Source organism: Egretta garzetta, unplaced genomic scaffold (assembly GCF_000687185.1).
Source record: "Egretta garzetta isolate BGI_Z169 unplaced genomic scaffold, ASM68718v1 scaffold215, whole genome shotgun sequence".
NCBI classification, from domain to species: domain Eukaryota; kingdom Metazoa; phylum Chordata; class Aves; order Pelecaniformes; family Ardeidae; genus Egretta; species Egretta garzetta.
The window spans coordinates 12,562-29,586 of NW_009259719.1; the positions used below are offsets into that span (position 1 = coordinate 12,562).

General features: G+C 47.2%; 1 protein-coding gene across 1 annotated transcript in view; it reads left to right on the forward strand.

Moving 5' to 3' along the window:
- The window catches only part of GRIP2 (glutamate receptor interacting protein 2), a 119,255-nt gene that overhangs the window by 937 nt on the left and 101,293 nt on the right, over positions 1-17,025 (forward strand). The gene's annotated exons all lie outside the window — the stretch shown is intronic.

Below are 17,025 nucleotides of genomic sequence, written 5' to 3' on the forward strand. Positions count from 1 at the left end.
TCCTGCTGTTCTTAAGGCTGAAAAAAACAACCTTTAGAGTCACGCATATAGGTGATGTGAACTATGCGTGTTTTATAAAATAACTGAAAGGAGCTGCTCTCTGCCAAATACTTTTGAATGTTCCTCTATCCTTTCTATAAAGGTCTCTCTGCTGTCACCCCTTACGGGCAGCATCCATGTGCTGTGCTGAAAGCTGCTCTCTCTTCTGGAGATCTAGAATTATTATCCTTGTGCTTTAACTTCCTAACTGGCCGTAATTATGTTTTAATGTACTGAATAATCTTTTCATCTGTATGTTTTACTACTTACTTAAATTACACAGGCTTTCCATGTTCACATTCTCTTCCTGACAGAGGAAGAGGAATTAGCTTCAGTACAGCAAAGTAGGGACCAAGGACTGCTGCTGCAGGGACTGAAGTCGCCCCCATCCTCTGGGGTGGGAGGCAGGGACAGGGATGGGGAGATGCCTCCTTGAAAGTATTGGGCAAGTCTGGATTTACAGAGAGGTCGGAGGCTTGGATCGCTATTCTAACACGTATTGCGTTGCTGAACCCAAGCTGAAGGTTTATTTGTAGTTTTCTAAGCTTTTTGCATGTTGATTATTTGGAATGCTAGACATCTCCAAGAAAGCAAGGAATCCCAATTTACAGAGGTGGTACAATAGAAATGACCTTTAGTAAACCCACCGCAGTGCATCCAAATCTGGATCCTCTGAAGGTAGCAAATTTTTTACCTCTCTTGAAATCTGTGGGAATTAAGAGCCTATGTGCATCCTAAGGCTTCTGGCCAAAGTGGGATGTGTGGGGTCTTTTTTTTTTCCTTCTTTCCTTTTTTAATCCCTGTATCTTCTGACAATTACTACCTTGTTCTCCCTTGCTGTTCTGTTCCAGAACCGTGTAAGTGCATGTCGTCCAGCCAATTGCTACTTACTGCTTTCCTATGGACCTTAGATTTCCCAAACACCTCCTAAATGATGCTCTTGAGACCACTAGTACACCATTGCGTGCTCCTGCAGCAAGCTTCCCCTGTGCTGCCAGCAGCACCTGTGTCCTCTCTGCCTGCAATTTACTCATCATGGTGGGGCCACAGGAGCATAAATGAGCGTTGACCTTCTTGTACCTCTGTCACTCAGTAATTCAATTCCATGGGGAGGTCAGAAATCTTTGGTCTGTAGACCTGATCTTTGCAGGGGTTAAAGTAGCAGTGCTGGTGCCGTCGAGGAGAGCAATATCCAAGAGGAACGTGTTCTGGAGGCTACCAAAGCCCTTGGGAAACCGTGGGCTCTGTAACATGGATGCAAGGTATGAGGGAAATGCATCCTCCGTGGAGGAACTACATATAGCAAACAGCGTATAGCTCTCACTGATATCCCCCGAGTGTGGGGGTCTGCAGGACCAGAATTTACTTTGAAAGTCTCCACGGGCCGTGTCCTTTTCAAGTCATAAAGGGATTCCTTGATGGATTTTTGTGTCCCCTATTTCTGCTTTGAGAACAGAGTTACAGGATGTAGGTAGGGGAGAGCTCTTAACTATTATTGGATTTTCCTATTAAGCTGTTACTGGTAGGGAAACAATTAAAAAGACCGTCAGATGCTGTGCTCAGAATGTCTTAGTGGGATTGGGTTATTGCTGGCTCAGGCTGGGGCTGAGCTATTGCACTGCCATGGTGTTTGTTCCTGTCCCCCAGGAAGGCTGCCAAGAGCCACTTCTCCACTCTGTGCTTGATATTGGGAGCTGATGCTGTTGGGTGAGTTCAGTGACTAGAGGGTGACCAACGTGCATCCTAGGGAACTTAACTGCTCTTTTGGTAATAATAATAATAATAAAAATAATAATTAAAAAACCATAGCCTCTCTAAGTGACCTGGAGCTCCTTGTGCAATGAGGTGACCTTCTGTGCCGTAAGAAAAAGGAGGTAGGATATTTAACAGGGGGGAGGCCCAACCAGAGTCAACACCGTTGCCCTTGACCTATCGACATCCAAATTTGGGTCTGCGAATAAAGAGGCTTGGAGCAAGGCAGCTGCAAGTACAGGGCTGGGTCAGAAGCTGGGCAGTGAAGACTCATGGCAGTTCGGTGTGTCTGCTAAATGCCTGCCTTTCATCTGCTGTTGACCTGTGTCGGACTCGGAGCTAATCCGGAGATACACAGACAAGCCTTTCGGAAAGCCGGCATGTCTAAGCAGACTTGGTGTGCTTTGATCTGAAAGGCTCGCCTGTAAGTGTCAGCCAGCCTTTTAATTGATTGCTGTGGGAGAGGTGTTTTGATGGAGTGAGATGGCACAGTTGGGTTTACTGGATTTTTTAAACTCCAGTAGTTGGAATCAGAAAATGTAGAGGAAAGGCTTTGTAAGAGGCTAAATATGGGAGTGGGGGGAGCGGGGAAGCTGACTCCAGTCTACATCAACTATTTGGGCAGTGTTATAATTTTCCTTCTTTTTCCTGACAAAATCTATTAATTAAAAGGCTGCATCAATCAGCACTCATTGAGTTTGGCAGATGTGAGATTCAATGCTAATTCGTGGAGCTGCTCTGTACGGGGTGTGTGTGAGTGTCTTTAGGGGCTAGGGCAGCCAGCAAGTAATCAGCACTCAGTCCGAGTTCTCGCTCCATCTCCCTGCAGTGTATCTGGGTGGGGGGAAATAAGGGAGGGGAGGAAGAGTTTACAAAAGATTAGTGAATACCCCAGAAAAAAAAATAATCTATACCTTATCTATCAGAACAGCTGAGCTGAGAAAAGGTGTTTGGCCGATGACCAAATTACTCTTCCCAGAAAGTACCCTTCTCCATGGTGAGCTCTAGCAGGACTCTGGGCCAGGCCTGAACAGCATGGGACTGTGCAGCTGTGAGAGCAGGTTTTCTGGAAATTAGCCATGGGAAGAATCCCGGCTAGAAATCACTGTGTGCCCTGAAGTGTAACCCCTGCAGCAGGTGATGTCCCTTGTGGTTGGGTTTTTCAGACAGTTTCTGTAGCCATGTTGTGAGGGGCAAGTGCTGATTTTTTTAATTTTTTTTTTTCCTTGTGATACTGCCATTTCCTTTCTTTGCCCTCACAACATTGATGATGAGGGCAGTCCCCATCATCCTCATCGCCGGCAGAACTTTTAAACCCTTGCTCAAGTCTTCCTTTGTCATTTTGTCTAAACAGTGACATGCAGTGGCAACATAACGTGACGGAGATGTATGTAACAAGTTTGTGTGGAGAGCATTAGGGAGGTATTTATGTGTGTATATACATGTTTTACTAGCACTTAAATATATTACTATTTTATCCCACATTTCTTTGCTGGTGGAGTGACCTACGGTGGGGATTTCGGGGGCTATTCCCAAGCTCACAGACAGGCACCATCTTTCTTTGTATTCCCCTTTCCATGCTCAGCCAGAGTTACGAGGTCCTTTACAAGGTGGTGGTCATTTTTCGTTTTCCAACATATAACAACTAAATATTCTTGATAGTATTATCTTAACAACAAATAGCCCGTGCTGCTCTTGCTTTGCGCTGCATTATTCTCTTACCCCCCATTGCACTACGCACGTGCACACGTCCATACGCACAAACCCACTGCGATGCTGTCTGCTGAGGTGCCCACCAGCTATAAAGCTTTGCTGCTGCCACTGCGTGAGGGCCTTTTGTATGGCCATCATCAGAAAATGACTGGGCAGTGATCTAGTAGGGATTTGGTCAAGCAGTCCTGGGTGCGAGGCTCAGCTGGAAGTAATGCTGTATAATCTTAATCCTAACATAGTCAATACCATGGAGGAGGAAGCTCTTGTGTGAACTGTCTGAACCCCCCTCCTTATCTCCTTCTAGTTGGCTGCTCTGTGCCTTCAAAAAGGCCTGACTTCAGGGGCTGGTGTATATTAATTTTTTTCTTTCTTTTCACTATATGTGTTTTGTATGGCCATCATCAGAAAATGACTGGGCAGTGATCTAGTAGGGATTTGGTCAAGCAGTCCTGGGTGCGAGGCTCAGCTGGAAGTAATGCTGTATAATCTTAATCCTAACATAGTCAATACCATGGAGGAGGAAGCTCTTGTGTGAACTGTCTGAACCCCCTCCTTATCTCCTTCTAGTTGGCTGCTCTGTGCCTTCAAAAAGGCCTGACTTCAGGGGCTGATGTATATTAATTTTTTTCTTTCTTTACTCTTTGTGAGACTTAATTCAAGTTAGCACATGAATTTTGCAGCTTGCTGAGTTCACGTGAGGGGAGCAGCAAAGGCAAATGTCAGAACACGATCTCAGTTCCTGTCAAAAGGCTGGGAAAGAAGAAGAAAAGGGGTGTCCAGTGCTTCAACTGGGCTCATTTGGAATATCAACAAATTATCACAGTGACCAAGCTTCAATATCTGACCTGTGACTCCTCAAAGAGCGTGGTGCGACTCGTCTGGAATCGGCTCTGAAGTCTGATTCTCCCTGACGCCTGGGTTTCTTGGGGTTTTTGGTTTGTTTTGGTTTTTACTCTCCAGCAGCTATTTGCTCTGGTAGGTCAGCTTATGTGGACACCAAAGCAAGAAATAATGAGCTGTGCATCATGGCAGCACCTTCTTTCTTGCAGGGTGATGTCGTGACCCTGTATATGTGTATGTGAGAATAAAAACATTAAACTGCATCCTTTTCTGTCTCTGTTCTCCTCCCCCAGCCCTGCGTTAGCCATTTTAAAAGGAGCTTGAGCCCAATGCTCTCAACTGAAAGCAGATGCTGCTCCCTCGTGGAGCACCATGCATTGCAGGCAGGGCCAGGCGTGCAGCAGGGATTTGCCTTGCAGCCTTAGGCAGGTCGCTGTGTATAAAGGAGCTGGCCTAGCAGCCTCTGGAACAAACAATGCTCCCTTTAGGAAGGGAAAATGGGATTTTGCAGGTGATGAAACGAGAGTTTTTCCTGCGTTTGTTTTCCAGCCAGCCCCTGCCTTGGGATGGAATGTGCTGCAATAGCTTGTGGAGTCAGCTTGGCTTTAGAGGGTGGGTGAGAAGGGAAGGATGAGGACGTGGTAGCGGGGAGAGGTTTCTCTAGCCTTTTTTAGAGATGAAGAGCCCGAATGCTTGCCTGCATGTCCAGCGTCCTTGCTGCAGGCAGCCCTCTGTCTGCAGTGCTGCAGCCTAAGGCAAAGGCAAGGTGCTGGGCCGTGCCAAACAGAGGGCTAAATCGCTCTCGCAAGAAATGGAACAAACCTGAGGTCTGAGCTGTTCCCAAAGAGGAGCAAGAATTGCCCCAAGTGCCTTCTGCTCTGTTGAGGAATCTGCTAAATCCTACCGTCATCCAGCAGCTTCTGACTCAGAGAGAGCTCAATAAATAAACGGTCCTTATCATGTCTGTTGGAAGTGGGTGCCTTTTTGGAGAAAAGCCCTCTTCCCTTCTGATGCACAGGGAGGGGGGAGAGGTTTGAAGCTTCTCTGTAATCACAAGAGGGCAGAGTTGGCTCATGGCTCCTGAGCTCCTCCAGCTCATGGACCCACCACCGGGCAGTGGGAGCTGGCCTTGCCCCTGGCGCTGGTGGCAGCTGGGGCTGCGGCTGTTGCTGGGCTGTCGGCACAAATGTGCCTCCATCCCTCTGACTGTGCCCCTCAGCGCCAATGTTACCTGGGGGGAATATATAAAATAAGACAAGAATATCTCTTGTGACCCTTCTCTAGTTGCTTTGAAAGGTCAGTTGTACCCGTGCTATGCTTGTGGGTGTCTCGCTATGGCATTAATAAAAGCTTCATATTAATATTGATGTTAGAATTGAAGACATAAATTGATTGTTAATTAGCAGCTGAGCAGTGGCTTGAGTGGTGCTGGTAATGATACATGAGGGTCTGCTTCCCAAGCAGTGTCTGCTCTAAACTACACAAATGGCATAAATGCAGATCACAGGTCCTGTTTGCATTTAAAATAGCAGAGGTGTCACTGTCTGCTGGAAAGATGTGTTCATTAGCACTCAGCGGGCTACTAGTACAGGCACACTTTGAGAGTATCTTTTGTAACATTGCCTGGAAGGAGCTGGAACGTTTATGGTGGGAGACTGCCTCCTGGTCACCTGTTGGTGATTGCTCTTGGCACTTTAAGGTAACGCAGAAATGCGGAGTTTGAGGCTTTTAAGCAAATTTTAGATTTGGATGATGGGAGGACGCAGTCTTGCATCATCTCTTACATTTCCAGGGGAAAACAGTTACCTGGATTCGTTCAGCCATTGCCTCTGGGAACCTGCCTGGAAGACTGACTTTTTGGAAGTCCTCCTTGCTGAGGAATGAGCTGCTTGTCTGCCTCTGAGGTGCTCTGGCGCTCTGCAGAGTATCCTGGGATGGGGAAGACTTTTTCTCTGACTTCAGCAGATCAAGGGCAGATCTGCCAATGCACATCAGTGCCTGCGCATGAAACATTGAGGTCGTGGCTGTTCGGATCATAGACTGGAGACAAAGCCGGTGTTGGGAATCTGGGCTGCAAGCAGCCTAGATGCTGAAGCCAGTTGTTCAGAGAGATGAAATAATTTGTAATTGAAAATTTGAAATAGCTTGAGGCTACATCACATCTCTGAGCGTGGACGGTGCTGTTTGGCTGATGGAAACCCACAGGTCATCTCCCCCTGCCTGCGCTGCCGACTCTCTCAGCCTGTGCATACGGACGTCTGTCCTGTGAGTGGCATCCCAGGCTGCCAGGCTCTGAGTGCTTCCCAGGAGGGAGCTGTGAAGGTAAGAGATATCATACAAGCTGTCTGCTGGTGTCAGCCTCAAAATGAGGGAACCTGTAGACTGTCCCCAGGACAAATGAAGTAGTGCTGCTCACTTCTGCTGGTTTTCACTTTGCTCATGGAAACCTGTCACGGGAAGAGGTATGGCCAGCCAGCGGTCCTGGGGCTGCGCAGGGTGGAAGATGGTCCCTGTCTCCCACACTGTGATCCAGTTAGAGTCAAGACGGCTGATGCACATCAGAAACATCTTGTCCTTGGGGCTTCATAACTGAGTCACGCTGCCCATGCCCCTCTCTAACTTGGGAGCTTCTCTTCGTCAGAGGTTTTTTTTTCCTTCTTCTTTAAACTTGGAGTATTTTTGCAACTACATGGCAGAGAAACAACTGGCAGGGCTGGATTTCTGTGCTTCAGCTCTCCTCCCAGCTGCAAGTTACAATCCAAAGATCATTTGCTTGTTATCAATTGCTTTTCATGTTGGCTGTTTCAGTCTCCATGCTAAAGAAACACAGGCTTCTCAGTCACGGGTTTAGGAAGCGGACTAGTTTACTGGGGAACTGTCACGACCAGTGACAACCAGTCAGTCTTAGTTGGGGTTGGAGGCTTTCCTTCACTTCCCCCTGTCCCCCCCCGCCTTCTTTTTTTCTTCCTAACTGGAGAATCTTGAATGTAGTGAAACTGTTTGGAAGTAGCGTTATCCTTCTGAAATGTGACTGAACTCGCTGAAGAGAGTATGCCATAGTGTACTCACCAAAGAGGTGTCTGCTGGGTTGTGGGAGGGTGTTGTGCTTGATGTTCTGGATAAGGAGTTACCAGGAGGAAATCTTTAATGTGTGTTGTTTCAAAATAGAAATCCGTCGCATAACTCTACTGAACAGTCTGAAATGTGGAAATCAGTGTAAGTGTGACCTGCGTGATTTTTAGGTAAGACCATGTGTAACTTTCACTAGGGCTTTCTGGGTTTCATTGATGCCATCAAGTCCAGCAGTGAAGTTATCTTGAATGGACATCTGTGGGAATTCTCCTGGGGCGGGGGAATAGGGTGGCATTTTTGGCCTGCTCCTCCAAATTAATTTCCTGGAAAGAAAAATTGGAGCTGTAAAACTGAAGACAGAGCTATGCCACCATCCAAAGGATGCTGGCATCTCCCATGGCCGTCCCTCTGCTGTGAATGGGATTGAAGAGCAGTGCTTCTATCCGGCTTCATTAGGGCTCGTCGTTAGCTCTGCCGTCTGTCAATCTATTGTGCACCTCTAGTGTGAGTCTGTACTAATCAGGTGCAATACTGCTGTCCACGTTACAGATCCTCCTCTAATGAGGTGACGGTAGGTGGTGCGTACCGTTAACCTTCCGGGCTGCTCTAATTACTCAGTTTCTGATCAGACACAGCTTGTGTATTAGGATGTGATAGTTAAACTCAGCGGAGTGTTGTCAGAGCTGCATAGGGTCCAGCAGACTCCTCTCTTCCCTCCCTTCCTTTCCCTGCTCCATGCACAAGCAAAGTAAGACTGAAGCACAGTCTTATCTCGGAAAAGGGGATGGGGGAAGGAATCTGGGACAAAGATAATCCAAAAAGCAAACTGCAGGAACCTCCCAGGTTTTGTAGTGTGTGTGCACTCAGTCATTTTCTATATCTTTCTTCTTAGCCTTTGTATTTTTCCACAAATCTTTACCTCATCTGTCCTAGGAGTTGCTTTGAAATGGGACTTCCCTAATTTACACCTCCCACCCTCCCTCACTTATTTAATTCAAACGCTGTTTTAATTGTCTTATGGCCCTACCTGAGCCCAGCATTCTCACAGGAAAAAAAAGCTTATTTCACTGTTTTTTTCACTGGCTATTTCACTGGTGTTTGCTCTCTGGCTGGGTGATTAACTCCTTGGTTCTGTAATCCATAAAGAGGTGGTGTCTGGTCCCATGCAGAAGCGGTGCCTGGGGTCGGCTGTGCTAGCGCAGGCACACGAACGTGTCTCGCTAGCTCCTGGAGCAGAGCCGGCTCCCAGCGGCAGCCTCCGGGGCTAAGGGTGGCAGCGTATGCTTGTCTAAACAGGCAAACACTCTCCTCCAGAGCTGGTGGGTGCATATGGGGATGCAGGAGGGACCAGTGGTGGGGCTGCCAGCCGTGGACTCCAAGCTGGAGGGATGCCAAACCCTGGGAACTGGGGTAGCTCTTCAGGATGCTGTGCAAAAGCAACATTGACTTCTCCTGTCGATCTAACTTTCACTGTAAGGTCTGAAGAGAGATTTCCCGAGGTACCACAGATGAGGTGACTGAGGCATCCTTTTCCTTCTGTGTCTTCCCAACTGAAGTAGGCACAATGGGAGGTATTCAATCAGCAAGGGAGCTAATATTGCCCTTGTCTTGATGGGAAAGTATAGGGAACATGTGTTGGCACACTTGGCTTTGCTTAACATGACTGAAGAGCCTCAGATGTAGAGTAATGCATCTGAAGTTGCTTAGATCTGAACTTGTCCCTAGGCAACAACATTTGCCTCAGTGAAGACTTGTACTGTATGTTCATTATAGCTGAATTCTGTTTAAGGATGCTCATGGTAGAGCATCCCATAAAATAAAATCAATTATACTTCAGCCATCTTATCTCTACTAAGTGTAAAATGGGGATTGATTGTGCCTCCTAGAAGAAAATGCTGTGTAACACATCTCATCTATGTCTAAATGTGTTTCTGGTAAACCAAAACCACTTAGAAACAGCTGTAGCAAGAGTAAGATACTGGGCCTAGATGGGAGCTGGCGCTGTCTTGTCCTATCCTCAAAGATGACATGGGAAAAGCCCTATGTTGCCTTAATACAGCATCCTTTTTGCAAATGCACTTGAACAGCAGTCTTGGGAACAGCTCTAAATGTAATACCTGATCAAATTGTGCTCTTGGTGAGTCAGATTAGCTGCAGATGCAATGCTAAAGCAGTCTTGTTTAATAGATTTTTATCTTCTGTACCAGTGGATTCAAAGGGATGAAAAAGATCCGGAGTGCTGGGCCACAGCGTGTGGGAGGAAAGCAGTCTCTGAGTCACTGGTGGTTGTTAAATGACAGCAGAAGTGAAATGCCTCGAAAGCCCCAGCCATGCACTCATGTAGGCTGCTAATTGTTGATGATCTGCAAAGGCAAAGCCCTGACCGAACTTCCAAGAGACGTCCTCTTCCCTGAAGAAAAAGAGGATTAAAATGGCCTTTTTGCTGGCTTCTCAGCTGAGCTATGAGAGCTCGTATAACGCAGAAGGCACGGCCTCCCCTTGGGCTGCTGGCTGGGATAGGATGGTGTTGCTGCCCTGGGCTTCCAAAAAGCATCCCCCCCCGCCTCTCCTGTGGCACCAAGTGGAGACGGGCATGCTGCCACGTGGGCGGTCTGCAGCTCTCGTGACGCCTCAGTGGTGGTTCGTGGTGCCTCCGTTAGATGCAAGAACTAGAGTGCAAAGGATAGTTGTCCCCCTTTTATTCTGGGGGGAAATGAGTCCCAGAGAGCGATGCTGGACGGGTGAAGGACTGCAGGATGCAGAACTGCTCCTGCTAGTGCTGAGAGCCCCTTTTCTTTCCCAAAAGGGTGAGGGTGCGCTTCTAGGATATAAAGCTCCAGACTCAATTGCCTGATTGAGGGATGTCTTCACCCTGTGGTTCCCTCGTTCACTGGTCTCTTTCTTGCACCTAGGTTGGTTTTAATTCCCTCTGGGCTGTGCTGGAAAGCTCTCTGGTGAAGGCTGAGGAACATCATGTTTAACAGGAATGAGGTATTTCCACTAGATAACAGCTCTCCCTGGAGGATTTAGTTGGAAAAATTTCTCAGCCTCTTCAATTCACCTACAATCCTGGTGCCATGAGTCCAGGAGGACCCGAGCACTCGCAGCTCTGTGAATCACTCCTGGGCTGGCGCTGGTGGCCTCAGGGTCCCGATGGACAGGAGCTGCAGTGCAGAGGGGATGTGCGGGGCACCCCATTGCTGCAGCATGCTGTCAGCAGGCTCCCCCAGCAAAAAGAGCCATGCATGCCTCGGGTTGAGGTGCTGCATAATGCAGGCTTTGAGTGATGAGAACATACGAATTAGGAGCTTACGGCTCACTTTAAAGTCTTAGAAGAAGGACTAACTGGTCCTCCCTGCTGACAGCCCCCAGAGATCGTGACTCTCATATTTGTGGTTTAACATGACTTTTTGCCCCTAAAACTGGTGCTGACTAATTCTGCAAAAAGACACATTGGAGCTATAGCTTGGTGCCTGGGGAGATGTTGGAGGTATTAGTAGGTCACTGGTTAAAGCTATGTAAAACTCTCCAGGGCTTAGTTTGAGGTCAGAGCCTTATCCCCAGGCATAAGACCCTCTCGCTGCATGGTGGGGCTCAGACACAATATGTACCTGCCCCCTGGCTCCTTTGGGCTCGCGGTTATGTTGGCTCTTTCCTTGCTGTCCTCATCGACTTGTTCATCTGTAAGAAAACACAATGCTTTCCTAAATTTAGCTGCGTAAGTACCGTGGGTGTTGTCTCTTCTCCCCCCTTCCCTTGTTTCAAAAGCCATCTTAAAAACTGCACAGAGATTTAAATGGCAGCTTGATGGGAATCCATAGCAAATGACTCTGCAATTAGTAAATCTCTCCTATTGTGACAGCTCTATTATTAAACTGCCATAAATGCCAGGCTGTTAATCTGCTGTCTCCTCAATCCCCATGCTTCCCCTTTCTTGCCCGTCCTTTTCACCATTTGATTTTTTGTTTGGTGTTATTTTATTTTTTTTTTTTTTTTTTAAAGTTTCAACTGCCTTCCAGCCAGTGTTTCCAGGGAGGGGGTGCGAGGTGGCATTTGCAGGGGGAGGAAGGCTTTGTGGCACTGTCCCTTAGGAGCTTTTCACTTGGAAGGCAGGTGACAGAAAGCCCCTGAACGGTCGCCTCTCACTTGCTTTGAAACTTTTGCTACTTCAAAACTGCAAAATGTGAAACTCCTAATCTGCAAAAGCCAAAGCTGGCTTAGCAGAGAGGAGGGCCTGGAAGAGTCATAGCTGTCCTGATGGCAGGGTGAGCTCTGTGGCTGCCATTTCCTCCATCCTGTGGTATAGGTGTACATCTCATTTCTTAGCCCATAAATCTGCTCTGTCACCCCCGCGCCCGGGGCTGGGCGGTGCTGTAGGCAATGTGGTGGGGCGGGAGCATGCAGGGCTGCAAATGGCAACAAAAGCAGAGCCCCAGATTGTACCCCAGACGGTGTACACCCTTTGTAGTGCAGGTGTGTTGTTTGCAGAGCACGCTTGCACACGCTCATCCCTCCCGAAACAGCAGAGGCTGCCGGGCCGGGGGCAGAGGGAGCGGCAGCGTGCGGAGGAGCTGCTGCTGCAGCATAGGATGGGGGGTGACGGGAAGGTTTCGCCTTTAATCTAAGCATTGAGATTGGCCTATTGAGGAGGCAGAGCAGGCACTTCTATCCTGGGGATTCCGCTAGGGAAGGAAATTGTGTCCTCCTTGCAGTGATGCGAGGCTGAGCTTATCACAGGGAAGTGTCTGCTGGCTGGCAAGAAAACACTTGGGAAAGTTGCCACCAGCCTTAAATCTGCGACATCTTGGCTTACAGCTGCTACTTGGGATGGTGCTGGTCTCAGTGGAGAGGTCTGCCACCCCGGCAGCTCCCCTGGCACCTTGGTGCCCTGTGGAGGAAGAGCTGATGATGGTACTGCCTGCTGCTGCCCGGCAGCCTTGCAGAAAACCTGGATGTGTATTTAGAAAATGTGCATGTAAAACTGTCCAGTTCTTCTCTACTTTGATAAAAAGTGATACTTTCCTGTACCCAGCGTATCTTTACTGGCTGCTTGGAGAAGAGTGTATCTTGCAGGTACTGTCTGAATTAGATCTTTCTAAAAGCTTGGAAATTTGGGATTATATGGGCTCTTAGTAGCTGGAGTATAAAGGAGGACTCCATCCTACTCCATGGCAGAACTAACAGGTAAATGACCTATCAACCCAAAATCTGAGACTTAAAAACTGTTGTGGGGATGAAGTGAAGAGCAGCGAAACTCCTCCGTTAGGGAATTGCATCTCATTTTTTCAGGCTTTTTCCTCAGCCTCAATGACTTAAACATCACCGTGCTGGCGTAAATCAGCTGTGCCATGTAAACACCTAAATTCTCTTTGCATCCTGTTGCTATGGAAACTTCCCTGAAGCCTGGGTACCTGCACAGCTGCTTTGGTGCTCTGGGAACGTCGGATGCCTCCAAGCCAGGGCATGTGGTTGAGGAGATTTGCTGTGGACTTGGCCTGTTCTGGGAAAGACTTTTGTCTGCTGCTGCTTTTGGGCTACTGAGGTATTAAAGAAAATGAAGATCTGCATTCATTTAGTGCCAGCTTTAGTCCCCTGTGATGAGAGATGGGCTTCCGCCGAGCACGCTGCCCTCTGTTAACTGTGGGTATTTAGGAGGCTCTTAAATACAGTATTAAACTCCTAATTATGCAGAAATCTTTCAGTCTGGCCTGTTTCATCTGGAATTACGCTCAACTGTCAAATCCTGCCAAATACCACCTTCTTAGAGCGAGGGAGGCTGGTGCACTTGGGTTGCCCTCTGCAGGGAGGCAAATCCCGGCCAGGAGGCTGAGCCATCTGGCCCCAGGCGGGATAAGCAGATGCGGATGCTGCTGGCGTGGATGTGCCTACCTCCCTTCTCCTCACAGCAGGGAGCAGCTGTGGCTGCGGGCACCCACCTTCCCGGGCCTTTGCCCCATGGGGTCTAAGTAAACGCTTACATTGGTGGATGCCTCCTGAGTAAGGGAAGTATTTTTCTGTTTGTCTGTGGAGTTCCTTCATGGCAGTGCTTCCAGAGGAGGCTGGATGAAGGCTTTCACCAGAGAAGATGGGAGAGGAGAGAGTGGCTTTGGTGGAGGACAGATGTGGCAGCCACAGGAGTGACTTGTGAAGAGCATTTGCACCCTCCTTCTCCTCCAGCACTTTTTTCCTCTGGCTAAATCACTTTACACCAGGAGTGAGTCATCCTGGGGATAACTGAGGCTACGTGACGCTTTGTATATTTAATAGCGTAATTCAGATCACAAACATCCTTTGCGATGGTGCAACTGCTGCCTAAAAAACCACCCCTGTGTGCTTGAGACAAAAACTGTTTCTAAAGGAATCCGGTTCTTAATTACCTCAAAAAATCACAGGAAATGTCAGTAATTGTTAGCCAGTTACACCTGGGCCACCATCTGCCCAGCACACGATGATCTCTAGGAGCATGCGGTTACTGCAGAGTTGCACCCGAAATCTTGCAAGGAAACTTTAATGCTCTTTTTGTGATCTGCCCCTCAGGCGTTGCTTGTTGGTTCGGAGCAGTTGTAAGCTTTAGTGCTCTGTCTGATCATTTTGATCAAGACTTCTTTTCTTTTCTCTTCCCCACCCAACATACGTGCATCAATTCTCAGCTACACAGAAAGCAACCCCATAATTTTCACTCAAATCTCCACATCCTATGAAGCCCTATGCTGCTTTGTAGCAACGAATTAATAGTTGAGTGAAAGGGGTTTGTAACACAATGTACATTAGAGAAGAAATATTCTTAAATTACCATTCTGTAATTAATTGGAGAGAATATTTCTGTTACGAAAAACTTTTTCTAGGGAGCTCTTTTAAACTGTAATCGTAGTTCCTGTTCTGCAGTGGGTTGGCTTATTACTGTGTGTCAGGGATGTCAGCTATATGAAGGTGGGAGATAGCAAAAAAAAAAACCAAAACCAGTTTTAATAGCTGCTCTTATAGCTTTCAGAAAATAATTTTCTCTCTGTGCTTCTTTTTATTTTGCTTTGAAAAAAAGGGAGCAGTCAAACCATCTTTTTGCCAAGTGTACAGCTTCAAAACTTGGTTTTCTTGGCAATAATTCATCTAGTGTTGATTCTGGCCTGGATTCTGTGTGTTCATCTTCATGGTGTAATGAGGTTTGCAACCGTGAGCCTTTCAATATTGATCCCAGTGGCGCTTGCACAGAAATACGCTCTTGGAGTAGGAGGAGGTGGTGGCTCTGGAGAGTGAACTTCTGCGGTTCCTGTGCCTTTGCGTAACAGAAACGATGTCCAGGAAAGCCCAGGGAAGTAAGGTACTGAGGGAACAGCTCTTCTCTAAACTTTATGACAAAAATGAATAAATCTCTAACTTTTAATGCCTTATTACACATGTAACTACAGTGTTTCAGCATGCAAATGACTGCTGAGGTAGCAGGGTATTACACTTCTCGTGTAATCAAAAGGTACAAATGAGAAGGTGTCTTTCTCGTAAACTGGGTCACTGGGTTAATAGAGTTTTGAAAATATCCCCTCCTAACCCGTGCCATTAATATCTCAGCATCCATCTAGATTTTAATACTGTCATATGGCTGTGATATGCGTGTCTGTCATCTGCTTGCTCTGAAGGTTTTCTGCCTTAGTTGAGGAAATACTCTGCATGATAGAGATTGCTGCTGAATGCAATGTGATGCTTTGACTGGCAACGATTCATCTTCATTTGAGCACTAAATATTCCATTTCTCCAGCTAGTGAAAGGCTTGATTTAGGATAGTAGCTTAGTGACTATTCCAGGTAGGGGTTTGAAAAGGCAAACATTCAGCTGAGCTATACGCACATTCACTTTTTGAAAACTAGTTGAGCTTTTGATGCTTCTGTGTCTGGTACCTGTTCCCTGGACTCTTGCGTCTCCTGCTGCCACGGGTTTGACTGAGAGATGCTCTTGTATGGGCGGTGTTTGCACTGCTTTCTTGCTGGGTTTCAGCATTTTCCCTTTGATAGCGATTCATTTGGGGGAGGAGGAATAAGGGAAGCCGTTAATAAGCTGTATTTGCTGTTTTGTCAAAAGAGATGAATCTTCTCTCCAGTTTACAGATTGCTAAAGTTAGGAACTTAATCCAAGGGATTTGAGATGAACTCTTCTCTAGGTAAAGATGCTTTTCTCCTTGGCCATCCTAGAGGAAGCTCAGGTGATGCTCTCCTGTTCGTTAGGCAGCTCACGTAGGTGGGGATGGGTCCCTTCCCTAGCGCCCTCCTGAAAGGTGCTGCTCTTGTTCTGAACAGCACTGCTGAGCTTTCATAATATAAAACATTAGCTTTACTTTCCTTCCGATTCGAACGCCAAATACTTCAGCCTTCTCCTGTCCCTTCTGGCCCCAGGTGCTCTGCTGCTTTTCTGACCTATGGTCTGGGTAGAGTGGGTTGGCACCCTGTCACTCCCAGTGGTGTGGCCTTCCCTGGCCCGATAAAAATGCTCTATTAATGGGTGTGTTACCCCTTTTGGACTGGTAGTCGGGATCTTGCAAGGAACTGCCAGGTGCCTGATTTTTTGAGCAGCATGGGTGCAGATTTCATGTGAAGGAGGACTCAGTCCTTCTTGCCGTGTAGAAGCAAGAGCTGAATGGCCATGATCTTGATTTTATTCATTTTCAGACATCTTTGAATGCCCTTTTTGTCTTTCCCTGCCCACCTCCCCACCCCCTTCTGAGAAGTAGGGGTCGCTCTGCCTTTGCTTCTGCCTTTGCTATTGGGGATCCTCCTCTCTCTCCTTAAGTTCATCTCTCCCAGAGAGATCATGCAGTCAAGCCAAACCCTTTTTCTCATGGAATGCAAATCCCACCTGCCCCAGGTAGTTAAGATTACCAAGTAACTTTGCTTGCAGCCTGTGCGAGCGATAGGTTGTAGTTGCCATTGTGGTTAACAAAACAAAAGCAATTTCTCTCTGCTGAAATGGAAGGTACTTGTTCTCCCCGCTATCTCCTTTAAAACTTCCCCCAGCCTAGAGCTTAGCAGCCAGGTCCCAGCCACCCTGAAGTTTGTGGGATCATGCTCTGACTTCTGTGGGATAATGACTTTTCTGCCCACATCCAAATGACACCAGCTACGAAAAGGAGAATGGTAATTTCATCTGTTAGCTTCTCTCTCTCCTGCAAGATTTACTTCCATCAGGGATTTTTATAGGCTAATGCTGTGTCTTTCGTGATGGGGATGTGTGGTGGAGGAAATTTATTGTTCCCTTCCTAATAGATGGCTGTAATTTCATTTCAGAACAACCACTTTATGTGCGAGAAAGCGATTCCATTATGCCACCGCACAGCGTTGGGAGCATCTGTGGCAGTGGGGGCATTTGGATTAAAGAGAGTAAAGGCTGTACATCTGCTGCCTTCCACCCCTATTCACAGAACACAGTGTTAATCCTAAAGAAAAGAGAGCAATTAGCTTGTAAACCCTCCCTGAACCCACTGGAAGATTAGCCATTTTCAATTAAAGCTTTTCAGCTGGAAAGATAATGGGCTAAAATTTCCAGCTTTTAAAAAATACTATTATTGACCATGTGGTTTTATTTCTGTCAATTTACATCCTTTATAATTAGCTACCCTGGGATAAT